The sequence below is a fragment of the Pseudorca crassidens genome, chromosome 6 (genome assembly GCF_039906515.1).
Source record: "Pseudorca crassidens isolate mPseCra1 chromosome 6, mPseCra1.hap1, whole genome shotgun sequence".
Lineage (NCBI taxonomy): Eukaryota > Metazoa > Chordata > Mammalia > Artiodactyla > Delphinidae > Pseudorca > Pseudorca crassidens.
In genome coordinates this window covers 112,121,134-112,148,786 of record NC_090301.1, presented here as the reverse complement: position 1 = coordinate 112,148,786, position 27,653 = coordinate 112,121,134, and positions in this window count along the sequence as shown.

The following is a 27,653-nucleotide window of genomic DNA, read 5'->3' as shown; positions in this document are numbered from 1 at the left end:
GTGCTCAACTCCCAGGTTACCCCTTCGAAGCTGGGTAAACTTGAGCTCCATTTCTGCATCCAAAAAGTAAGAATTTCATACTTCCATCAGAGAGTGTCTTAAAGACTATAGGAAATAACGTGCACACAAGGCTCAGCCTAATACAGAAGATTCTAATATAACCCCTAAGACAGGTATAGAGTGTCACACTCAGTAGCAATGAAAAAGAATGAGGTAGATCTTTATATACAAGAATGAAAAGATCTGCAAGACATACTTCAGAGTTTTTTAAACAGGAAATTACAGAGTAAAATATATAGTATAATGTTTACTTTTGAAAATTCATGTAACTGCAGTGGATTGAAAAACATGATATATGGATTAAATCCCTGAGCTCATCATGATACAAAAAGAAATCTAATATAATAAGAAAACGTTCAAGGATACGAGGGAACCAACTCATTATTTTGAAAATAGGCAATTAAAGGATAAAATCAAACATTACTTCTTTGAATTCTCTATACAAATTGTACTTCAAAGTAACTAAATAGTTGATAAGGAAGGTTTCCCAGGATATTTGAGCTCATAAAAAGCGATAATGCAATTCGAATATCACCATTTGGCAACCCCCAATGAATTAATATACCCAAATATTGAGCGTCAGTGATGCCAACATCACAAAGAGAAAAACAAGCAGAAATTTAGCAATTTCTGATGGAAGAACACAACACCTCTTATGAAGGAGTCTTGCCAAAAATCGAATCTGAATCAGATCCCGCAACTACCAATTTATAGGGAAAACAAGGACAGGGGAACATGTTAAATAAGACCAACGGAATGCCAGCATTCAAATCCAGACTGCGGAAATCTGTCAAGAAAGCAGGCTCATTTCTCAAAAACAAAACCAAAACTGCAATGGGAAAGAAAAGAAAGGGAATCTAAAGATTAAAAGGGATTTTAAAAGTCACCTCATTGATATATGTGGATCATATATGAATCCTGATGTTAAAAAACACTGGTGAAATTTTCTTGCAAACTGAATGTGTAAAATACTTAAGAATTGTTATTAATTTTTTATTTTTTTTATTTATTATTATTTTTTTTTTTGCGGTATGCTGGCCTCTCACCGCTGTGGCCTCTCTCATTGCGGAGCACAGGCTCCAGACACGCAGGCTCAGCAGCCATGGCCCACGGGCCCAGCCGCTCCGCGGCATGTGGGATCTTCCCGGACCGGGGCACAAACCCGTGTCCCCTGCATCGGCAGGTGGACTCCCAACCACTGCACCACCAGGGAAGCCCTGTTATTAATTTTTTAGTGCCTGTCTGGGATTAGGATCCCTGGAGGCAAACTCTGAGACAAGAATTCACAGGCCAGTGCTTTACTAAGGAGGTGTCCCCAGGAAAACCTGGTAAGAGAGTCAGGGCGGAAGATAGGGGAAGAGAAGTCGGGCAAGGGTGCAATTTAAGGCTAAGTCCTCGTCTCAGCCTGATTCTGTAGGGAGCTCTGGAATTGGATATTATACTATAGAGTTTGTTCCACTGTCAGGCAAGGGAGCTGGGCTTTCATAGCCAGGCACCAGTCACTGGCTGTGGGAAGAGGGTAGGATAGAAGGTACTTCCAGCTCTTGGTGGTCCTGGGATGGCGACATGCTCTACATCACCCCTTCAGGAGGGGCACAGTCTTAATCTAAATGTGGGAAGGCCTGGTAGCAATTTCCCCAAAGCCTAGGGCCCTTTAGGCAAATCAGCCCCTGGAGCAAGCCAGGAGTGTCCCAAGCTCCCTGAAGCACTTATGCAAATTTGTAACTAAAACTGACATTTCCTTAAGCATGTTTAATAAAAATCTTTCTAAAATATATCACATCACAGAACTAAGGTCAATGAAGAAAGTATACTGAATATAATTTAAACTTTTCTAAATGACTTAAGGTGACCTAAAATAGGTCCCATAGAAAACAAGTTCCAAAGGATGCCTTAGAAGCCACACAGAGAGGGCTCTCTGATGGACTCATCAGTCCGCGAGAAAAGAACTCGAAGTTAAGCAAGTGCCTCTACTCCAGGACTTCTTGGAGCTGTTACCATGCTGGTGAGCAGAATAGATCTCCCAGAGGCAAGGATTTCTCAAACCAATAATGTATGTCATCAATTCCAAGTTGGATATTTTTCTCCATTTTAACGTCTCTGAAATCCAGGTGCATCTTACAATGGATCTTAAGAAATAGAGACGAGTAACTATGAAACTAAAAGTTTTCAGTATACAGTCCAGCTCCTCTTGCCCCAAGTCCAAGTCCCTCTTACACAAGCTCAACGGGAACAGAAAGAGAGCTAAAAGGACTACTAGGTGCCCACTGAAGGCCTACTATGTGCCTGGCATTGTGTTGCGTTTTCCTAGTAGCTTCTACCAAGCACAGAGGGGCTGATCTCCGCTCACCATAACAAATTTGGAGTTTCGTCCGATCAATCAGTGCCAGACATGGGATGAAAGTCTTAGTCAAGCATGCCACCACCTGCCTGGATAACAGGCATCCCTAGCCCAGAGGCTCCTGCTAGAACAGAGCCTTCAATGAAAGACGGGGTCACACCGAAAACCTATCCGAGGGGCTCCAGGCAACCTCTCAGCTGGGTCCACGCAGCTTATGACTCTATACCAAAGTTGTCTGTGGTTTTGACTTCTGCCCCCTTGTCAACTGTCCCTTTCCTTTCTGGATACCTTTTGTTCTGCTTCACAATTCATTGTTTTTCATCTGCCGTCGTCTGAGTCTGATAACCCAAGCTGCTAGAAGAGAGTATAAACTGCAACTCAAAAGATTCTGAGTAAAGTTCCGAGGTCACGATGAGGGTTCTAGACCTGCTTGGACCTCGCAGGGTGGTCAGTGGGAAGGGAGAGTTTGGGATGCTGGAGTGGAAGCCAGGAGAGCCGATCTTGCTTTCAGGCTGAACCCTGAGGAGGTGTCCGTTCGCAGTGGTCACCCAAAGGGGTATCATGAAGTTGGTGTTAGTTCCGGCAGATGTTTTTCTGTGAGGAGCTCCTACCTGGGGCTGGGGCTCAGGGGTGGGATAATCCAGACAATAGGGAATTCCTGAGGGCTTTCTGGGAGGAGCAGCACGTTCTGAGGGATCAAGAACCCAGAGTCAGCCCATCGCTTTGGTGGCCGAGGTGGAGAGTGTAAGGTGCCTCAGGCTGGGGGTCGGAGCAGACAGCTGGACCCTGCAGGGTGTCAGGCTAAGCAGGAGAGACAGAAAGCACATCTTGTGGTCTGGGCCAGCTCAACTGTCACTCAGTGAGAATCAGACAAGATTCAGGGTCTCTTCCACATGAAAGTGGCAATCCCAAAGGCCCATGGGACCCAGCCAAGCGCCCTGGGACTCAGGCAAGGGATCAGATGACAGGGAATGGCTGAGATGGTGCGGGCAACTCCCACCAATTACTCCCAGGGCATCCCGATTTGAATTTTTAGAATACCTTCTGTCAGACAAACACAGCTCCTCTGGGGGCCAGCACTGCCTGAGGAAGGCAGGTTGCAGTATCCTCCAACCCCCAAGCACACCACACACACACCCGGCCTGTCCCCCACCCCAGGTGGGCCAGGGTGACAGGAGGCCTCACAGGAGAGAGCCACAGCCCTCACTGGGGTCCTTCTGTGCTCACCGTCTTTGGGTCTGATCAAAATGGTCAGCCTGAGGCTGACATTAGCGACAGGGACATTCCTGCTTAAAGTTCTCCAGGGACCCAACAACTCCTTCGCTTGAGGCCTGACCTGGGCCCAAGGACACCCAGGTCTCCTTAGATGAGGGGGGTGACGACAGCTGCAAGTTCCCATGGCTCTCTGATCAGTCTCACGTGGTAAGTCAGGAGGCCAACCTGTGATGCTCCGATCTCACCTGGACTTCTGGTTTCAAGTTTCTTTGGGGGAATCATCTCTGGGGTCGAAGTGACAGGGAGATAAGACGAGGTTGAGGTTTGATCAAGTCATCTGACCCTCGTCAGACTGGCAGAACTCCCTTCAAAAAGCTTTATTAAAACTTCCTCTTTCCTGCCCTTCTTCTTTCATTGAAAGACAGCACGTGGACATGTATCCTCACCCACCCCTCCTCTATGTGTGCAGCTGGGGAAGCCAGGGCTCCCCCACCAGTATCCTCCACTTGCACTGTACAGAGACCCCTGACGGTGAGCCCTCTCCCCTAATCTTACTTCCTGCATGGCTATTACACTCTCCCCCCTCAGGATCAGAAGCCAACCCTTCAGTGAGAACATAGCTGGTACAGCAGCATACTGGGTCTGCATTCACCTATTTAGTTAGGAAACAACTTACACTGCCCTCACCACGTGCCAGGCTCTGGTCTAAGTACCAAACATGAACCTATTTAATCCTCACAATAACTCTATGAGGTAGGTGCTATTATTATCCCCAATTTACAAATGAGGAAACTGAGGCACAAAGAGGAAAAGTGATTTGTCCAAATTTCCCCAGAAACTAAACCTTACATGCTGTTTGTTCTCATTAAGTATCGATCAAATTGAAATTTTACACATATGTACATGTGCGTGTGTGTGTATATGTGTAAGATGAGAGAGAACGCTCAGATATGGTGTACACATAACTGCTCCTTCATTATTCTACACAGAACTTAGGTTGTGCACAGAGCTTGTCGTTGACAAGCAGCGCTCAAGTGCGTGCCCATATCTCTTCTTGAGGTCTTGCTCTTTTAAGAAGGGTCTCTCTGTCTTGAGTAAGGGTTTGCTTAAGGTAGGAGACCAACCAGGTGACATTTTGAGGGTTCTCTAAAAAGATATTTATTGAAATTGCTCGTTGTACCAAGCATACGCTAAATAAATACTTTTTCTACATTCCTTTATTTAAACCCTCAACAAACCAGGATATCATTGTGCCATTTTAGAGTTGAGGAAACTGAGATTTATGGAGATCAAGTGACTTGCCCAGGGTCCTATAAACATGGTCTTTTTGACTGCAGACCCCAGGTTCTTAGCCCTTCATGTTAGATGGTGTGGTGGTAAAGGATTGGGCTTTATTGAAATTGAGAAAAGGGGGTTATTACCCCTATGGTATATTTGTTAAATGTACCTATCAAATTGGCCAAGACAAAGAAAATAATTCTCAGCTATTGGGGTGAGTTTGGTAAAATGGTTACTCAAATACCTCTTGGTAGTAAGTAAATTGGTACACACTTTCTGGAGTACAATTCAACTCAAAAGTTCTTAAAAAGTAACTGTGCTTTAATTCCGTAATCTCATTTCTAGGCATTTTGCCTAAGAATATAATTGGACAATTATACAGACATATGTGCAAAGCTGTTTATTATAGAAGTTATTACAATAGCAAAGATCTGGGGAAATCAACCAACGATAGGAAATTGCTTAAACAATGTAAGGCATGACACAATACTTATGCACCCATGGAAAGTGCTGCTGTAAACCAATATACTGACAAAGAACGACACACATGATCTTCTTAGGTTGAAATATGCAGGTATGGCCCCCAAATAATTTTTTTCGTGAAAAAAGTCCAGAAGCAATCCACCCAAAATGTTAGTAACCGTTATTTCTGATTAGTGAGATTTAAAATAAATGTTTCTCTCTTGATTAGCTGTATTTTCACCTATAAAATAATAATTGTGCAATTTTCTAAAACAGCAAAATACATTTTTAAAAGGGAGTCCTAGAGCATAGAAAGAGGGGGTCACTGGCGTGATCTTGAGGGGTAAGCCTTGTGTCCTGAGTCTCACCAGGAAATCCCACCACCCATGGCAACTAATGCCACCAAGACCAGTCGTGACCTGGAAGCCAAGATGGTTTGAGAAAGATAAAAAAATCAACCCCGGAACCCTAAAAATCCTTGCTATTCAACTAATTATAAAAGCAATTTGGCAGGAATTATTTGAGAGGAAGCGTCTCCCCTCTCACTCCCCTAAATTGATTCTAAAGCAATAACTTCCCCTCCTGCAGAGTGATCTGAGCCAGGGTGTCCCAGCTGAGAGGGAAGGGGATGGACCACAAACAATGTCACCTGCATGGTCTCAGGTCAGAGAAGCAGCACCCACCATGGGCAGGCCAGTGGGAGCCACCCCCTGCCTTCACCAGTCAGCCTGGCTTCTTAGGTGACTCCAACCTCCGTGAGCTGCCCACAGCCCTATGCCACCCCCTTGGGAGCCCCAGAGAGTACTCGCCACCTGGGATGCTCGGGGGCTAGATTCCAGGTATGCCAAGATCTTCAGGAGCTTTCAGGGAAAGGATTCATTTCATCTCTTGCTGATGGATATATGAATTATGACGGCTTTTTTGTAAAGCTATCTGGAAACATCTATCAAAATTAACTGCATTAACGTATCCCCCAGCCCAGCAGTTTTACTCCTGGAATCCATCCTACAGAAATAACAGCACCAGTTCAGGAAAATTCATCTCAGGGGGTCAGGTACAGTGCATTATAGTCATATTCCTAAATTCCAGATGTTGCTGGCCGTAGGATATCGAATAAAGTGACAATAAAAAATTACAAAATGTGTGTGGAAGGAAATAATTTCAAGCTGGAAGTCAGGAAGGCAGGAGGCAGACCCATCCAGGACAGGAAGCACCGTGGAATATGGGCTCAAGGAGCACGACCCAATCTCAGTCTAGGGGTAGGAGGGATGGTGTTTGAAAATGTACCCCAGATCTATTTTAATCAGATATGGTGAGACATGCAGACAAACGGCTGTCATGGAGAAAGAAGCTTTTATACTCATAGTTCCCTAGAAACAAGAGATAGAGCATTGGCTGAGCCACTCAGGGAAGCACCAGGGCCAGTCATAAGGCAGAAAGAGTGAAGAGAAGGTGTGGGCAAGAGAAGAGCTTTCATTGTGGTTTCCATGGGAAGGAGCTGGTAAATCAGGTAAACATCCAAGGATTGGCTGGTTTGAATGCTTTAGGCAGGCTGTGGGACGTAGAGGCTGTCCCTAGTTGCCTAGTCTTTGGCTGGTATGTGATTAGGGCAAGAGGATAGTGGCCAGAGCCTAAAAGCCTGATGGAGGGGGTGGTGGGGTGTGGGTTCTGGATTGATTGTTTTGCATATGAAAGGTGAACTTCTAGGCAGGTGCCTTAGTGTCTCTAGGGATTAGTTAATCCTGGGAAGGCAGTCTCTACAGAGTCCTCAAGCTGCCAGATGTCAAAACATCAGAATAAAAAGACACTCTTAACACAGCTGGCCAGGCCCTAGCCATCACTAGTTCAGATTCTCCCACCTACATCCAGAGAACTAGGTAAACCAACCAATCAGGCTGCAGGGTCAGAGTCATTGCCAGGTCCCCGTCCTACAGAGACCAACACTCAAGGGGAGGGGAAACCAGAATTGATGGTTGGCTGGCTTCTGAAGTATCAGATTATGCCTGGGAAACTCAGAGGCCCACGGAGGAGACTCAGACTGTGTCAGGAGCCTTAACCTCTAGATTTGGGAATCTGACCAAATTTCAAGGCCTTGCATGTCAGACAGAGGCCCCGCATGGGACTTGCTGCCACTTTCCCTCAGGTCTGTATTTCTCTCTGGGTAATGTTCTGCAGATACAAACTGAAGCCTGATGAGTAACTGAGGCCCCCAGGGGGAAAAGGAAGCCAGTGTGAGAGAGAGATTCTTTCCTCCTCTTGTGCCAAGATGAAATTCCAAGTGCTTGGGTGGCCTTGGAGACTCAGGGGTAGGTCAGGAAATGAAGCATGCTCTGAATGGGCAGTCTGACTTCTAACGCCCTGTGCACATATGAAAAAGGAGTGGGTCATTGCTTCCACCCAGGACCACGTGCCTGCACTCCTCTCCCTCACAATCTAGGCGGACCCACCTTTCTGGTGGGTAACACCTCCTCCCTCACTTCAATTATTTCCTTGACAGTGGCAGTGAATATTGCTTTTACTTTAAAAGAAAAATCAGATTGGATTATATCCACTAGTCCGAGAATTTCATAGAAGGAGTTTGTCTTCATCCCTGGCAAAAGCTGGATCCTACTTTAAAAGCACTTGTAATACTTGCATAGTCACCGCTATTGATCTGCCTCTGCTACAATGAGAGGCAGTTGTGATGGTCGGGAAAAGAATGGGAATGGCCCCTTTGGGCCACTAATATTCTTATTTAGTAAGCACAGAAATCTCTTAACTGTGAGGGCTGCACTCTGTGTCTCCTCATGTGGAGGGTGTCTCCATCTGCCACCTAACAGACCACCAGATTGTCTCCCTCAGCACAGAGAGTTGCTGGGGACAGTCCCTGGGCACAGTCTGACACTAGGAGCCCCTTGGCCATGGAAAATCTCTTGATCTTCCTGGGGTTTTCCCAAAAAGGCCGGGAGTTTCCAGGTCAGACTGCCCTCCCTACTGTCATCTAAGGAGGTGCCTTATGATTCCAGGTGGTCTTTGGCAGCCTGCCTTAACATGTCTGTGCTGAGATTCCACTGTTTTCTTGCCCCTTCCTGCCATCTCTCTCTCCAGAGCACTCTGTGCCCATTACTTGCTTATCAGAAAAGTTATCTTTCTCCATATGTCACTTATGCATACCCCGTGCCTTAAATGGCACAGATATGTAGCCCTTGTCTATTATTATCTAATGCAATGTGCTGATACCCATCAATCAGCCTCTCTTCTCCTCAAATGGGACAACGAGGGAGAAAACACAGTCCCGGATGATTAATAATAATACAGTATATCCATCCTGGGAGGCAGAGCCCAGTTCTGGGGTCCTCCCCAGCCTATTGGACTCTTAGAGCCAGCTTTAAAAAGAGTCTCGTAGGGTTACATTTCTCAGACTTTAAAGAACATACACATCCCCTGGGGTTCTTGTTAAAATGCAGATTCTGATGCAATAGTTCTGGGTTCCCAAATGGTGCATGTCTAACAAGCTCCCCTGTGATGTCGATGCTGCTGGTTTGTGGAACACACTTTGAGTAGGGAGGGCATAGGGGACATAGAACTCTGCGCTTCCAGTGCCTGGATCCACATGTGGGTTCACTGAGGCAAACAGCGTAAAGGGAGACACTTTAAAAGAGCTCTGTTTGTTTCTGAATTGGACCGCTTTCAAGATCTCTAAGTTTCCACATGACTTCAAGGTGCTATCATTTTGATAACATATATAAACACATCCTCTAGGGCTTCCCTGGTGGCGCAGTGGTTGAGAGTCTGCCTGCCGATGCAGGGGACACGGGTTCGTGCCCCGGTCCTGGAGGATCCCACATGCCGCGGAGCGGCTGGGCCCGTGAGCCATGGCCGCTGAGCCTGCGCGTCCGGAGCCTGTGCTCCGCAACGGGAGAGGCCGCAGCGGTGAGAGGCCCGCGTACCGCAAAAAAAACACATCCTCTAAAAACAAATTCTTGTACCCATGCCAGATTCAAAATGCATTTAATAGGGAGAAATAAAAACATTGGAAGGAGGGGGCGCTCACTTTGGGCCCCCCGGGGGAAATCTCCAGAGACTCAAGGCTGCAGGTAAAATTGATTTGTGGATGTGGAAATTGAACCTGAAAGGGCTCCGGAAATAAGGGCAGGTGACTGATATCACCCAACAGCTCAGGGAAACCCACTTCGGGGCTGGCACAGGCCCTGCCTTGTGCTGCTGTGGCTGGCTGCTCTCAACTTAATGGCAGGGAGAGCTAATGGTGAGGGGTCACCTGTAGTTTTGCAGATAGCCATTTTGGTGGGCAAACAATGTAATCTGATCCCCCCAAAAAATGTTTAGAGTTGGGTTTTAGTTTTGTTTTTCTTCTCTTTTTTCCTCCAGTTTTGCCTCAAGAAGAAACCCCTGGGAGGTGATACTTGTTTCCTGTCCTGTGGCTTTTGTAGGTCGTGGACATCCCACTCCTCTTTGGACAGACTAAATATTTAGATCACACATGATGAGACCCCCCGGGAGAGTTCACTGAGGGGTCCACCTCCTTACAGAATGAAGTTGGCTGGTTTGTTTCTTTCTGACTATCCAGGAGCCAACCTCTGCATTTTCAGAATCCAGCCTCACCTTTAAACCGTCTGCCCCCTTGCCAAACACTTCTCAGGCCACGAGATCGACTCTCAGAAGGCTGCACGTCTCGGACACGTCAGAACCAGGCCAGAGGTCCCTGAATAGACGGAGAATACTTAAACACCGGCGGTGCTAGGTCTGTACTGAGATTCTTCCCCTTCGACAGGCACCTAAGCTGTTTGTCGGGTTCACTTTCATCCAGTTTAGCTCTCTCTGCAACTGATTCTAAGCTCTCTGGTGCCATCTCCTGGAAGACTGCAAACATGGACAAAGGGCAGATTTCCCACACGAATCCCAGTGAAGAAGAGACTATTTCAGTTCATTTGATGATTGTTGCTGTAATATTACAGTGCCTGTATTTCTACCTCTAGGAATGAGCTTTATATGCTAGATTTTTTTGTGTGGTGCTAGATTTTTTTTTAATTGAAGTATAGTTGATTTACAATGTCATGTTAGTTTCAGGTATAAAGCACAGTGATTCAGTTATACATACATATTTTTTTCTCCTATAGGTTATTAAAAATATTGAGTATAGTTCCCTGTGCTATACAGTAGGTCCTTGTTTGTTATCTATTTTATACATAGTAGTATGTATGTGTTCATCCCAACCTCCTAATTTTTAATATCCTTGAGGCTGGTCAAGTACACAAGTCTTTTTAGAAGAAACATGGTTTACTTGTATAAAACTGATGAGTTCTGAGAGATAGTGAATGCCCTTAGAGTGGTTTTTGTAGATATGAAACAATTGGTGAGAAATTGAATTCGTTCCTCTTGTTGTAATATTGAAATTAAGTCTGCTTAATGTATCAAGTCATACCCATTATTTTAGAGATGTGTATCCATCAATAAACATTTGTGATACTTGAACAAAGAAACCTATTCCTCTTTGCATGGAAAAGGTTAGCAGTGCCTTGTCAGGTTTGCATAGTGTGGTGGGAAGCACACAAGATGAGGGGCAGCTGAACTCAGCCCAGCTGCCCTGGTGTCCCAGGGCCAGCTGCCAAACTTAGTGTCCTCCATTGTGCAAGGGCAATGACCAGCTGCCTTGGAGGGCTGTTACCTAGATTAAACGTGCTAATGAGTATAGAGCTCCTGGATGGAACTGACCCCAAAGATGGAATAAAATCAATTACATGACTCTGTCATTCATGATTTTATTAATTTCTGTCTAAAATCTGGTTACCAGGAGGCTTGTACCACCTCAAAAACGACTAAGTTCTTTAACTACACATGTGGTTCACTTTCTTTTTTCTGTCCTGTAATTGTATCTCTACAGCATAAAGGATTTTCTCTCCACCCATATTCTAACCCCAATCTATGACTGTAGTAAAGACAGATAATGGTTCAATTGTCTCTAGAATGACCTATCCTATCTTGCATTTGCCCAGAGGCTGGGAAGCAAAAAGCACCACCTGGACATTTTCCATTCTTAACTGATACGCTAGGGATGTAAATGTCTTACTGGCCACTTGGAGGTCCTACGGTGTAGAAAGAACCTTTATTGCCTGGAGCCATCCACTTAAATACTCAGGGAGCTGTCAGTTTACAGGAGTTTGAGCTCTCAGATGAAGTATGATAAGAGTGGCAAGGTCTTGAGAGGCCCAAAGACGCTGGTTCCAGCTTCTGTCACTACCTGACTGTATGACTTGGCCTCTGAGCCTACCCAGTGTTCCTTAATCTATACCATGTAGGCAGCTATGAGTCTGCTTGTGCCTGCACCCACCCTGTCCCCGCTCCAAGAGTTACTAGAGTGACTATATAAGCCAGAAACAGTAAGCCAAAGCTCAAAGATGCACAGCAAGTTTATATATCCCTTTCAAAAACATAACTAATTTTCTCAGCCACCTTTGCATTTAGGAGTGAGTATGAAACACAAAGCTGGCCAATGAGAAGCAAGAGGAAGTTCATGGGTGAGCAATCTGGGAAAACTCCATTAAAGGAGAGCTCAACCAACTGGCATGTTCCTTCCACCCCTTGCCCACTGTCTTCTTCCTGCCAGGAATGCAAATAAGATGGCTGGAGGATGGCAGTCATCTTGTGGCCATGAGACAAGCATGTACTAAGGATGATGGAGCAGAAAGGTTGTGGAATCTGCTGGGTCTCTGATTACATTGTGGAGTTGCCCTTCCGGTCCTGGACTGACTATATCCAGACTTCACCTTATATGAGAAAAATAAAACCCTTCATTGGAATAAGCCGTTATCTTTTTAACATCTGATATTTGCTGCTGAATGTAAGTCCTAAGTGATACAGGACAATTATTATTGAATAACTGAAACTGAGCAGGACCCTGTGGGGCTCCTGGTCAAGGAATCCCTTCAAACAGTTGCTAATCAGGGAAGGGAGGGGATGCAGAGACAAGGGAGGAACAGTTAAGAAACAATAGTACAGCCTTGGGGCAGGGTCCTGATTCTGCCTCAAGGGATACACATAACAATATCTTTGAGCTCTTTTACAGAACTAAGATACCCCCCAAAATGGAAGATGTTAGCATTCTTCATTCCAGATTAAAGGAGCCAGAGAAGCTTATTAGGAGGAGACCGCCCGAGGCCAGATTAAAGGAGCGCAGGCCCTGCACACACCCTAACCTATCAATAACCCCACCCTTGCACTATTGCTGTAAAACTCCTCACCACAACCTCCCAGGTTGGGACACACTGTTTTTGAGGGGCCCACTGTGTCCCCTCTTGTCTGGCAAAGCAATAAAGCTGTTCTTTTCTACTTCACCCAAAACTCTGTCTCTGAGATTTGATTCGTCACCAGTGCATAAAGGCCGAGATTTCGGCATCATTAGCAACGGTCTAGTCAGTCATGGAGGAAGGAAAGATTTTTTTTTCTTATTTTCTTAATCAGTACAATTGCAGGTAGTCACTAAGAGTGTCTGGCACTAAAGAGGCACTCAGTTTTTGCCTAACAATTCTAAACCCACACAGAGAGTTCATGAGCTGTTTGGCTAAAACCTACATTTTATTACCTGGTTGCAACTTCAATCTTGCAGTTCCTAAGTTTGAATCTTGACAAATGAGTGAGATAAAATACGTAAAAAGATTAGGACAGAACATGGCACACAGCGGTTAATACTGTGAATACTTCTGAAAACTTGACCTCTATATCTGTAGTAAAGTGACCTTATATAACAGTCCCAATGGAGATGTGTTCCTGAAATCCTAACTCTTTATATATTACTAAGAATTATGGGTTTACTCGATTCTTTAAACTATAGTACAAGTAATAAGCAGATTAATAAAAATGTTATGTATTATAAAATGCATACTAATAAAATAAAATGAAATTCAGAAAGTTATGTATGTATCTGGGAACTGCACAGCCCCAGTGTGACAAATGCAGTCGCATGGGGAGAAGGTGTTGGCTATCATTTAATGATAGGTAATCATGGGGCTCAAGTTAGACTCTGTCAAAGCATGGTCCCCAGTAAGAGTGTGAAGTTGTCCTTGGTGACTTTACACCTGAATGCCCTGTTCTTTTCTCAAGAGTCAAATGGCTCAGTAACACATACTTCCAATAAAGGCAAAGTTTATCCACAATGACGACAAGCTGGGAGGGTTGATACCAGGCCTGTGGATCCTTGGGGTGCTGGGGAATCCAGACACAGCTTGCTGGTCAACACTGGCTCCCTTCTTAAATCTTTTACCCTTGTAGGTTTCTGCAGTGTTTGAATCTGTCGCATCAACTAGGTCTGGTTCCAGATTTTTTTTTTTGCGGTATGCGGGCCTCTCACTGTTGTGGCCTCTCCCGTTGCGGAGCACAGGCTCCGGACGCGCAGGCTCAGCGGCCATGGCTCACGGGCCCAGCCGCTCCGCAGCATGTGGGATCTTCCTGGACCGGGGCACGAACCCGCGTCCCCTGCATCGGCAGGCGGACTCCACACCACTGCGCCACCAGGGAAGCCCCGGTTCCAGATATTTTTGTTCGTGGTTCTTTTCTTGGTGCTTAGAGGTGATTGAAAAGTCTCTAATTTCTCCAAGTAAAGAACTGCTTACAGAATATTACGCTTTAGAGCTGTGCTAGTGAATGACATTGCTAGGTCTAGAGAACAACCTTGCCTGTCTTTTTTTTTTTTTTTTTTTTTTTTTTTGCGGTACGCGGGCCTCTCACTGTTGTGGCCTCTCCTATTGCGGAGCACAGGCTCCGGACACGCAGGCTCAGAGGTCATGGCTCACGGGCCCAGCCGCTCCGCAGCATGTGGGATCTTCCCGGACCGGGGCACGAACCCGTGTGCCCTGCCTCGGCAGGCGGACTCTCAACCACTGCGCCACCAGGGAAGCCCCCTTGCCTGTCTTTTAAAATCCAACTTGATCCTCTACCTATTTCTCTGACGCAGGCTCAGGCCCTTAACTTATACATTTCTTTTGTCAGTAATTGTAGATTAAAATAATTCACTGGAACACAAAATAAATAGCAGAAAGAGAGGCTACAGAGGCATTAACAGCCCTCTTTGTGGAATACACTCAACTCAAGAGACTGAGGGTATGGGAGTTCCCTGGTGGCCTAGTGGTTAGGATTCCAGGCTTTCACTCCCATGGCCCAGGTTCAATCCCTGGTCAAGGAACTGAGATCCCACAAACCACACAGTGGCCAAAAAAAAAAAAAGAGTGAGGGTAGAGGGTTCATTAGTTAAGAGTGTGCAGAACAGTTGCCATTCTCACTTTTTAAAATTTTATTTTGTTGAAGTAGAGTTGATTTACAATGTTGTGTTAATTTCTGCTATACAGCAAAGTACTCCCCCTTGTCAACCACAAGTCTGTTCTCTATGTCTGCACTCTCACTTTTTTTTAAGTGAAAATATACAAAGACACATTGGGGAAAATATGCAATGCTAAACTACAAAGGATTTTTCATGCACACACACATACACACATGTTTTTCTAGGAAAATAAGTTCAGAGACAAATCACATAATAAACTAGCACTGTGTAGATTCCATTAAATGGAATATATGTGTACTGACTCCAAAAAATTATTCGGTCCTCTGTCTTCTTAACAAATAAACAGTATATTCTTTCTTTCAAAAACATTTGTTAAAATTTTGCCTTACTCTATGCCCGGTCTTAGAAACTAGAAATAAAAGATGAATAAAACATAAATGGTAACTTTAAGGGAGAGTGGCATAGCACAATAGTTAAGATTCTGGAGCCAGACTGTCTAGTTATGAATACCAGCTCTGTCACTTATGAGATCTGTGGTCATGAGCAATTATATAACCTCCCTGTGACTCAGTCTTCTCATCGACAAAATGGGCATAATAATAATACCTACTCCACAGTGTTGTTATGAAGATTAAATGAGGAGAGTGATATCATCAACAAGGCAAAATAAAAGCTTTCTACCATCTTCCCCTCAACGAACACCAATTTTGACAATCACCTATGGACAAGAGGGGCTTTGCAGAAGTCTGGGATTCCAGCAGAGAAGTTCCAGCACACTGTTGGAACAAAAACAAAAGCAAACAAACAAAAAACCAAAATCTAAGACTGGACACACTGAAGAGAATAAGAGGAACTGTTTCACTTTACCAGTGTCACCCCTTCCCCCAAGATGGCACAGCTCAGTGTCAAGAGAGACCTTCTCAGCCCATGACCGCTCCCATGGGGAAAATGAGAGCGTGTAAGTGAGCTCCCGACTTCTACATCTGAGCAGGTCACTGCCAAAGAGGTGCATTTGTTTCTCATCCCGTTCAGAAGGCCAAATCGTGCACTGCATGCCTGGGGCTGGTGAGCAGCTAAGAGAACAGCAGCCGGGGCTCAGAACAGAACTCATCAGAGGGGCAGAGATCCTACTGACCACATCAGAGACTCCCCTGGGAGGCCCCCATGAGCCACGGGGGATGCCTCACCTGTGAATCTCCCCAACACTCTTCATGCGTTACCCACAAAACCCTCACCCCAACCCTGGCCGCGTACCTGACGGAGGCAAGAGTGCACCTTTGCAAACAGCTTAGTTAGCACACGTGGAAAGCCGGCCTGCCTCTGCGGGACTGAAGATGGTCCTATTGCTGAATCTACAGGGTGAGAAGGAGTCCTCCAGGGAGACAAAGGAGGAAGGAGAGGCTCTGTAACATCCAGACATCTAAGTTGCCCTTCTTAGCTGGTCTGGTGTCTTCCCAGCCCGCCTGGAAGAGACAAGCCCCAGAGCAAGAAGTACCCCTTGGCTTTGTATAGAGTCTGTCATACAGAGTGAAGTAAGTCAGAAGGAGAAAAACAAATACCGTGTGCTAACACATATATATGGAATCTAAAAAAAAAAAAAAAAAAAGGTTCTGAAGAACCTAGGGGCAGGACAGGAATAAAGATGCAGATGTAGAGAATGGACTTGAGGACACGGGGAGGGGGAAGGGTAAGCTGGGACGAAGTGAGAGAGTGGCATGGACATATATACACTACTAAATGTAAAATAGCTAGTGGGAAGCAGCCGCATAGCACAGGGAGATCAGCTTGGTGCTTTGTGACCACCTAGAGGGGTGGGATAGGGAGGGTGGGAGGGAGACGCAAGAGGGAAGGGATATGGGGATATATGTATACATATAGCTGATTCACTTTGTTATACGGCAGAAACAAACACAACATTGTAAAGCAATTATACTCCAATAAAGATGTTAAAAAAAAAAGAACTGCCCCTTGGGTGGGCTGCAAAAGGTGTGCTCAGGTGTTTTACTTTGAAAACCTGATTCCTGATTCGTCAGTCCTTGGATAATTGGTCAGCTTCACGCATGACCATCGTGATTGGGCCAATTCAAACCAGCTGCAACGGTGCTGCCCCAGTGATTCCTTGCGGAGCCATCAGAACAGCTGTGTTCTCTCTACACCTGGAGGGCCCCTCATTGAAGAGATGAAGAGGAGAGCAGCGTGGGGAGGGGGCAGGGCAGAGGCGACTCTGTAGACGCCAACCTTTCTCCCTCCGCTGTCTCCGAAGAGCTCCCTCCCAAAGAACCCAAGCCCAGCCTGAAAGACAACCAAGTCCAATTTGTATGGGCCGGTAGGGACCAGAAACCTCCCCTTTCTCCTACATCTTCTTAGCTGTGTGGCTGTGTGGAGAGAATTTTCAGCAGCAAGCAATAAAAGCAGGGTCTCACTCCTGAATCCTCACAGGTAAGAAGACTTCTTCCTTTTCAGATGATTTTTCAAAACAAGAACTCTCGTGGGCAACCTCCATCACATTCCCTTTTCCGGGTCTGACTTTGTCACCTACCATCTTTCTTTTTTTTTTTTTTTTTTTTTTTTGCGGTACGCGGGCCTCTCACTGCTGTGGCCTCTCCCGTTGCGGAGCACAGGCTCCGGACGCGCAGTCTCAGCGGCCATGGCTCACGGGCCCAGCCGCTCCGCGGCATGTGGGATCTTCCCGGACCGGGGCACGAACCCGTGTCCCCTGCATCGGCAGGCGGACTCTCCACCACTGCGCCACCAGGCAAGCCCCCATCTTTCTTTTTTACATCAAGTGGCTTCCTCTCCATCCCTACACCAATTAATTAACGTCCCAAAGGGGATATGGGGGCAACGATGAGTAAGTATTAAAAAATAATCAGCCTGATTATGATTGCTTGACCTCATCTCCCAAAGACTAGCTCCCAGAGCTCAGCAGTTGACACCCATCAGAGAGAAGTGATACTGGATGAACTTCAACATGTTCTTCTGGAATTCGGTAATTATACAGCTACAAGATGGTACCTGCTAACTGTACTTAAGGAGCATTTGACCTCAGGCACTAGAGCTTTAGAGGATTCCCAAATACCCACAAGTAGAGGAGTTGTTTTATAGCCAGCCTTATTCACGGAGTTCCCCAGATACATGCACACTATCTTCTGTACAGGCCTGGAATATCCACTTTTTTTTGGTTTGTTTAACCAAGCCAAAGAGTCCTAGAGAAACAGGCACGCCCCCCTTTCCTCAACTCTGTTCTGGAAACTGGAGAAGCGCCCTAGGCACAGCTGAGGCCCATTCTGTTCCATTAGAATTTGTCTCATCAGTAGAGCTTGACAACAATAATCCCTAGTCTTGCGGTTCACAAAAACGTGGTCCCCCGACAAGCAACATCAGCATCACCTGGATGGGACCTGATAGAAATACAGATTCATGAGTCCCACCCCAGACCTACTGAATTACAGGTAAGGCCCGGAAATCTGGATTTTAATAAGTCCACCATGTGATTCTAACATGCTTGCTCAAGTTTGAGAACCACTGTTGTAGTCTTGGCTGTAAAGGACCAAATCCTACGTAATCAAGCTTTGTGGGCCATAAATTCCTGTCACAACTATTCACCTCTGCCATTGTACTGTGAAGACAGCCATGAACATTGTGTAAGGTGGAGGAGCTTGACTTTTTTTTTTTTAGTAATTTAAGGAGATGCTTTTTTTAACATAAATTTTTATTTATTTTTGGCTGCGTTGGGTCTTCGTTGCTGCATGCGGGCTTTCTCTAATTGCAGTGAGAGGCGGCAACTCTTCGTTACGGTACGCGGGCTTCTCACTGCGGTGGCTTCTCTTGTTGCAGAGCACGGGCTCTAGGTGCGCGGCCTTCAGTAGTTGCGGCACACAGACTCAGTAGTTGTGGCTTGTGAGCTGTAGAGCGCAGGCTCAGTAGTTGTGGCGCACAGGCTTAGTTGCTCCGCGGCATCTTCCTGGACCAGGGCTTGAACCCGTGTCCCCTCCATTGGCAGGCAGATTCTTAATCACTGTGCCACCAGGGAAGTCTGCTTGACTGTGTTTTAATGAAACTTTATTTACAGAAAATAATCAGGAGGCCAGATCTGGCCCCAGGGAGGTAGTTAGGGAGACAAGGTTAGTCCTCCAACCTACTTGATCCTGATACAACTCTGAGAGTTTTATAGGATGCTTTATCAGTCAGAATTCTGATTTCATCCATGGTTCTGATCCTGGGTTCTTTTGAAGTCCTTATTGTTTGTGGATTTTTTTAGAAATTTACCCACAGTAAAAAAGAAAAAGTAAAATTATAAAGTACAAAGCACTGGGTCTTTTCTAGAGGTCTGGGAAGTATGTAGTAGCCCCATTTCACAGTGAGGAACTGAGGTGCAGATGGGACACATTCAGGCCCTGCCACGCTGTGCAGTCAACATTGCGTTTCTTGAGCACAGAGACCCCATTTCCAACACACACAATAGGAACAGTGCCTTTGGGATCTGTGAACAGGGACCTAGACATAGGATTACATTTAACAGCACTGCTGACCCCAGTCAAGCCTCCTCTAGAAACCCAGTTTCATGGTCCGTCATGTACATAGCTCCACTATGCTACTTCCTCTTATTTGGGGCCACACAAACAAGGAACAATAAAAGTAGACAAAGTAGTTAATTACTGGTTCATGTATGTCTCTAGACTTTATCAATAAAAATCCATCCGGAGATCAGAGTCTGTTTACCAAGCAGCTTGTACGCTTTCTTCACCATGAGCAACAGAGAAATTTTTTTCAGCAGGATAGGGGTAGGTTTGGTCCAACCAGGTGGCATCTAGCTCTCATCTTGAACAGTTTTGGTGAATATGATTCCTCCAAAATTAGGCGGCGGAGTGGCGAATACCAGAAAGGCTCCAGGCCAGAAACACAATTATCAAGAAAATTATAAACTGATGTGTCTGGGCTACTATATGAAAAGCACAGGCAGATAACCTACGGATGGTGGGAAAAGTGGGAAAAGACTTGTAATGTTTTCTCATTGATTTTTTTTATTAGAATGAGCCAGGTTATCTGACAGTCACAGACAGCCTCCAAATTTCGGTGGCTTCATGCAACAAAGGATTTGGGGGGATACAAGTGCCTCTTTAAGGGAGATTGCCTCACAGTCCAGCTCAGGGTCCAGGTCGTTTGAATCTTGCAGCTCTGCCCCTAAAACAAAGCCTCCTGCAGGATCATGTGCCTTCGGAAAGACAGAGCGAGCTGTGAGGGTTTTCCACTGCCTCTGCTCACAGGTCACCCAGGAGTAGGCTCAGGGTGCTGCCCAACTACAGGGGGCCTGTCGTCCATATGCCTGGAAGGGGAGGAAAACCAGACTGATACTAGTGTGATACCAGGACTCAGGATGTCTGCCACATTACATGGTGTATCTCTCTATAGCACCAAAGGAAGGTTAGCTAATACAAGAGCCACGTGCAGCTTAGAGGACTGAACAAGGAGCGTATTTTAATAGCCCTGACATATCGTGTACACTAATAAGCGATGGCATTCCCAAACACCTATTAAACACAGATCCCTGGTGTCACAGTTCCCAGCACAGGCCGATTCAGGTTTTACTGTCGGGCTCAGGTCCACTGATGTATACAGACAGAGAGGGTGCCCTGAAAGAGAGCAGGCAGAGAATTAACACCATTAGGAGCAAACACAGAAAGGGAAACAAAGGCCGGACAGGTTGTGAAGCGCCTGCTGGGTCTGTTTTATCTCTTTCCATGTTCTTTGCTCTGTCCTTTCAGATAGGACACATCTACCCTCTAGAGCCTCTTGCTTTATCCCACTTCAATAAATCAGGCTGAAAGATGATATCGGGTAAAACCCTGAAAGCTAAGGGCCCAGGACTCCTCTTCCTGTGCCCACCCAGCCCTCATCTCTTCAGCACATGGTTCTCCCACTAATAAATATCATTGTCTGAGAACCTGTTCTGTGCCCAGTGATAGGAGCTTTATATGCATTATCTTAATAGCACAACAGTCCTATGAGGAAGATGCTGTTGTACCCATTTTGCAGATCAGAAACTGAGAATGAGCTGAGTTAAGTAATTCCTATACAGGGTTACACAATTAACAAGTGGCAAAACTGAGAACTACGTTCAAGTCTGATGACTCCAAAGCCAGACTACATTACACCTGTTGTGCTATGTTGTCTTCATAACCGTTGCCTTTGTTTTCATTTATCAAACATTCAGAGAGTACCTACGGTGTGTCCTGCACTTTGACAAGGATCCACGAGGCAGAGAGACATGCCCTCCAGCTGTTCACAGTCTAAATCGATGCCACAAGTGTGGTGGTAAAGACGTGCTCAGGAAGCCCAGAAGCGAAAGCTGTAACCTATCTAGAGAGGTTGGAGAAGATTCCAGAGAAGAGGTAAGATTGACTGTTCTAAGGAGGAAAACTTGGGAGGGGGGTTGGGGAGCAGTAAGAGGGATGTTTTCCACCAGGCATCTCACTGCTGTGGCCTCTCCCGTTGCGGAGCACAGGCTCCGGACGCGCAGGCTCAGCGGCCATGGCTCACAGGCCCAGCCGCTCCGCGGCATGTGGGATCTTCCCGGACCGGGGCACGAACCCGTGTCCCCTGCATCGGCAGGCGGACTCTCAACCACTGCGCCACCAGGGAAGCCCCGCTCTTGTGCTTTTTCACATCAGGATCCCAATGGGAAAACACAAGGCATGTGGAAGTGGAGATTGATGGGGTCCTAGCAGACATTGATCACATGCAGTCCTGGCTGTCCATGGCCACCACCATACCACGTCACACTCTGAGCAGCCCTTGGTTTCAGGCCAGCAAGGCCAGCTGTTTGGAGTTTGTTCAGGATAAAATATTCACACAAGTGCCCATAAAGAGGATGCGGCCAACACCACTGAGAAATGACTAGAAATGCCTTGAGCCTGGAGCTCCCAGGTGAAATCAATCCGAAATAGTTTCCCCTCAAGTCGAGGAGGGCTGGCTCTAAAGACAGAGGAATAAGGTGCTATGGTGCCAAGGTGTGGTACCCAGACAAACAGCAGCAGCATCACCTGGAAAGTTGTTAGAAATGCAAATTCTCAGGATCCCCTCCAGACCTACTGAATCAGAAAACTCTATGTCAGTTTTTAATCTGTGGAGAAATTCCAGTCTATAAATTCTATTTCTTTCCCTAAAAGACACTTGGGAACGTGAAGGGCCTCCTGGGTTCGGTCATTAAACCCTTGTATGTGCCTATTCTCCCTGCCCCACTTTTTCCAGAACCAGCCTAAGTCAGCTCTTGAGAACCACAGATTCTCAATATCTTCAGGGAAACCATCACATGGCATAGGACAATGTGAGAGAGCAAAAGCAGGACTGTTGGAAGTATTGACATGTAGAGTAAAGGGTTGTTTGTTTGGGGGAGAGGTTGGAAGGAGGTGAGTGAGCCCTGGATCTTGAAAGGGTGGAAGAAGGGGTACTGTGGAGCAGAAACGAGAAGAACGCTTATGAATAGTGCCACAAGAGCACGACCACGCCCTGGGCATTGTCATAGGTGCCAAGAGGAGGGGCAGGAGACAGAGCAAACAGGAAGCCCTCACGAGGGAGCAATTAGACCATAGCACCCTAATTTTGCATACTATTGATGGACCATCTACCCTGTGCCAGACACTCTGAAAGCAAAGAGACAGTACAGAGGAGTGGGGAGAATGTGGACCCTGCAGCCAGACTGCCCGGGTTTGAGTCCCCACTTGGGGTGATGCTCGGCCAGTGGGACCTGTATAGCCACACCAGCTTTGTTTACAGGTAGCATCCGTTCTGAGTGGGCACAGCCTTGCCTCCGATTGGCCAGTGTTTTGATCATCCTAGTTGTTACGTCTTTTGAATATCACCCATGTTGTTACTTTCTGCAGAGTTGAATTTAAGTTATTAAGCATCTGCACACCTCGATTTCCTCATCTGTAACACAGGAATAGTAACATTACTTACCTCAAGTGTTAGGATTAAATGAGTCCACAGAAGGACTGTGCTTAGAATGATGACTGGTGCATACATTCTCAAGAAATATTAGCTGTGATAATTCTTCTCTCCCAAAGTATGAACAGTGCCTGAGAAAAGGCCAGCTTCTCAGAGTTAACATGTCCAGAGTGGCCTGAGTGGCTAAAAGCAGAAGCTTGCTTCTGGTAGGATTTAATTCCAGGGCTCGACACCCACCCAGCTCAGAGCAGGAAGAGGCAACCTGCTCGATGGAGTTGGCTAGCGTGGCGGGGACATGACACCATTGTCTGTCTGCAGCCAGCGCAGGGCCATTGCACACATAGACAAACTTGCTCCCCTCCAGAACGTGCAGATCTTCTGGCCCAAATGCTGGAATAGACCCTTGGAGTCCATTCAAATGTGGAGAAATATTGAGATCCAATCAAAACCACTCCAGCCTGTTGGCTCTTATTTTTGATAGACAGGATAAGCAAACTGCCTAAATAAGAACTGGTAATAAATATTCTCTTTTCCTGTCTTTCTAATGCTTCCAAGTCAAATGGTCCAAGTCTAAATGTCTCACGGGGAATCTCTGAAGGATTTCTGAAGGGTTTATTTGGCAAATAACAAAAATTCTTTATGTTATACAGACCTTTCACGTATACGTGACACAATCCAGCTGAGAGAAAAGTAGACAAATGGCCTTACGTTCAGCCTAGATGGTTGGAGACTGAGGCCCGGTGAGTGTAGGTGGCTTGTCCGGAGGCTTATGGACATTTATGGTGGGGCAAAGGGCAGGAAACCATCACTCTAGAAATCTACAACCTTTCCTCTTCATTGGCTAATTGGAACCCTCTTTTGGAACACTACTCCCCAAACTCTCACCCACCTCAGCTTATTTTGAAGATGCCCACATGCACACACACACACATACATCAATAACAACCATTTGGCTTCAGGTGAGAAAGGAAGTGGCTCATCCTGGCAGAGATTGGAGACCCCTGGCCATTCAGCTTCCACCACCACCTCCCTTCAGCACAAACCATTGAAAGCTGGTTCTATACATGTGCTCATGCTTTCCAGACACAAAAGAGAGAGTTAGGTACATATCTCCTGCATCCTAAAATAGGCGTTTGAGGATGGGGCAGAATGAAATATTGTTTTATTCCTAAGTATTTTATTGTTTTGATGCGATTTTAAAAGGGATAGTTTACATTCCCTTTCTGGTATTTCGTTGTTAGTGTAAAGAAGTACAACTGATTTCTGCATGTTAACCTTGTATTCCGCTACCTTGCTGAATTTGTTTATCAGATCTAGTAGTTTTTGGGTGGATTTGTTAGGGGAAATATTGTTTTAAATATTTAAAAGATCTACATATATCCCTATAGAGAGACAATCAACTTCATACACAAATAGCATGATATGCAAGTATTAAAATGTGAAAGAAATTGAAGTGGTAACTTGTGCCTTTTCCAGCCGACCTGGCAGGAAGTCATCACTTGCAACCATGGAGAAAAAGGACTATACAAGATAGCCTATATCATATCATAGGTACAAACATGCAGATATATTCGATATATATTTGAGATTTCCAACTACCAAAGTAATCTTCACATCCTTACAGAAGTATAATAAATAAACAAATAAAAGAAACCTTCCTTTCCACCATGAGAAACTGTGAGATCAGCTGAAGTGCACCCAAGTAGTTTAATCTATAACATTCTTCTAAATTTGGGCCCAAGAGGCACTGCCACAATTTTGTTAGTCAATTAGACAACGATTTCATGAGAGGTGCCTCGTATGCATATCTATATATTTGTTCTGTACTGGAGGCAAGGAGGGAAGGACCCAAACAAGGAGACAGCACGGTGCCTCTCCAGGAGCCATCTAATCAGGCATCCTATGAAGATCCTTGTTCCTATGACGATGACACAGGAACAAGGAGTACGAAGGACAATCCATTCTTCCTTCCAAATACATCCAACTCCTTTTTGGTCGTCTGACACTAATGAGAACCCTAATGCAGACCCTCCATCAGCCTTTCCTCCTCTCCTGGCCAGCTTCCAGCCTTTCCTCTTGGGTTCCCTTGAATGGACCTTGGCCAGATTAATTTTTCTAAACCAGGCACAAGCAAACCAGTGGTAGCAGCCTAGCTTCTCAGCCACAGGGAGTCACTGCACACTCTGGCCCCTCACCAGCCATTGCTCCCAAGGCAAATCTGCCACTGCAGCCGGAACAGCTATGATGGGACCACTCTCTCCACTTTAATCCACCTAAGGATCCCTTCCCCTCCTGCTCACCTTTTCCAAGTGCTTGGAAATCTAACTCAAATCCCATCAATTCCATAAAGTCTTCCTTGACTCCTCTAGTCTGTAGGGTTCTCCTTTTCCAAATTCTAATAGCAATAGAATTTGCTGTGGCTCTCTTTGCCACCAGGTGGAGAAAAAAAAAAATGATGCAAAAAGTGAAGCCACTGGACAGAGAGAAGCTGAGATAGAAGGGATGTTTTATTCACACGTCTAAGAATCTTTCCATACTTTCTGAAATTAGGCAAGGGATAAATAATTTTTTATACCCTTCCAACCAGGATGGCCAAAATAAAAACAGTTTAAAAAAAAGACCAACTAACGTTGGCAAGAGTATTAAGCAAATGGAACATCATTTACTACTAATAGGGGGGTAAATTGGTCAATCACTTCGGGGAAATACTAGTAACCACTACAGTTTAGCATAAGCTTAATCCATGAGCCAGCAATTCCAACAAAATAAGTGCACATATGCACCAGGAGAGATGCACTGGAACGTGCACAGCTGCACTAATTGTAATAGCCAAATACTAGAAACAACCCAATTGTTCATCAACCGTAGACGGAACAAATAACGTCAATGAATAAATACAATGACAAAATACAGCAAGGTAAATGAATAAACTCAGCCACATACAACAACACAGATAAATCCCACAAAGACAGTTGAATGAAAGACGCCAATCACAAAAGAAACAAGGTGATGGTTAGAAAGGAACACAAAGAGTTTTCTGAGATTCCGGTAACATTCTGTTAAATGATGTGGTTACATGGATGTGTTTATTTTGTGGAAATCAATCAAGCTGTACACTTCTGATAAGTGCAATTTCTCTTATACATGTTATACATAAATTGTATTTAAAGTGTGTGTGTGTGTGTAAAAGGGAGACAGACAGAGCTGCTCCTGACTGGAGAACAGGAAGGGAAGGAAATAGCCCAGAGACCATAAATAATATCTGTAAGCACGAAGGGCTAGCTTCACGGTGTGGGAGCTTTGCAGTTGCACCAGGCCTTGTATAGACAGGGTCCCAAACTTGGATCAATGCTATGCTGTCACTGGCTTACAATTCTTAATAACTTTTGAAACAAGGACCTGCATTTTCCCTTCAGCCTAGGCTCTGCAAATTATGTAGCCGATGCTCAGTACAGGTTTATTGTCAGCTCCCAGTATCCAGAATCCAGAATTCCTCTAGTAGATCTGAGAGAAATTCACTGAATTGAATAGACTCAACCTCGGAAGCACTTTTGGATGCCTTTTCAAGGAAACTGGAACTGGAGCCACCTTCCTTACTATAAAGTCCTAGAGAAGCCAGTTGATTTCAAAGCCCACAGTAGGTCTAAAAGGGATGGGGAAGGGAGGGGTAGAAGAAGCTGCTACCCTCTGAGTCCTGAGTTAGTTCCTAAATGAATCAGGAAAACCACTCGGTTCAGAGGAGGGTATTATTTCCTCATGCAGCTGGTACCTCATCCCATTAAGGACCAGATTGATGAGTTTGAGAACCACTGGGCCTGCTTGTCTCAGCCCCCCTTCTCTCCTCCAGGGAATGAGCTGCCCTTGGGGATCAGGCGGTTTCTGGAACTACTCCAGAGCATGGGCTTTCCAGCATGTGTGTGGCAGGGTACGAGCATACCTAGTTCTGGAGGCATTAACAGACCAAAGCTGTGCCCTGCGTCCTGGCTTCTATCTGCCTCCCCTTTATCTTCCTTCTCAAATCATTCAGAACCTGGGCAGGGAACAGGGGAGCCGACCAGGTTTCGAACCTTCTAGAAAATAACTGTGCTTTGCCTTCTCTTTAAAACATGGCAGTAGAACGCTTGTGCAAGAGCCACCTACGAAGTGTTCCCTGGCCGCATCCACACTATAGAGGCCAGGCCCCCCAGCTGGCCTTTGTGTGCTTGGCTTTTAGGCAGCAGGCCCTGCATCTCAGATAAAACAAGCTTCTCCTCCCTCCGGAGACTGATGAGCTTCTCCCCGTCTTCTTCCCTCCCTCCCGCTGCTGGGTGCCTGTGGAGAGAGGAATCCAGGCCGCTGTCACCGGGCAGCCAGGCCACCAAAACTACTGACTCTGCTTCAGGCCTGGGCGTCCAAATAGGTGGGCTTCTCAACCTGAAATCATTTTCTGCTGAATTAAATCCAATTCCATACCCTGGGTTCTACAGCTGATACCACAGCCTGCCCATCGCCTCTATTGTCTGCCTGAATTTTGCTCACAGTTAATCTGCTGAAATCCCAGGAGATTTTCAGGGGTTATTTCACATGAAAGGAAGAGCTCTCTGATTTTTAACTGAGAATAGATAAAATTGCCAGGGTACCCCTCAGGCAAACAACCGCTCCTGCTGACTCCAGGTAAGCAGTCTGGTGGTGGCACTCAATTTCAGTTAGCCCCAAGGACACCTTTTCTTCTCATGTGACAGTAGCAATAATAACTTTTTTTCTTTATCTGCTGTCAACCTACAGAGTTCCAATTTTTTGCGACTCATCTTTGGAGAAACCGTCTCTTGGTGGCTCATTCTATCCATAGGATCTTTCACTTGAATAATTTCACAGCACCTGCATTTATTCATTCATTTATTCATTCATGATCTGCTTATTCTGCAACATAGAACTAAGTGGACATTTATTCCCCTTACCCTACTATCCCTTCACATTCTTTTCTTTCTGCTCATCAATGCCTGGTCCATGGTACCCTTCCAAAGATGTCTTCCTTGATTAAGTCCATCCTACCCTGACCAGAGTCCTCTGATCTTATCTCTTTCTTCTGTGTCCACTCAG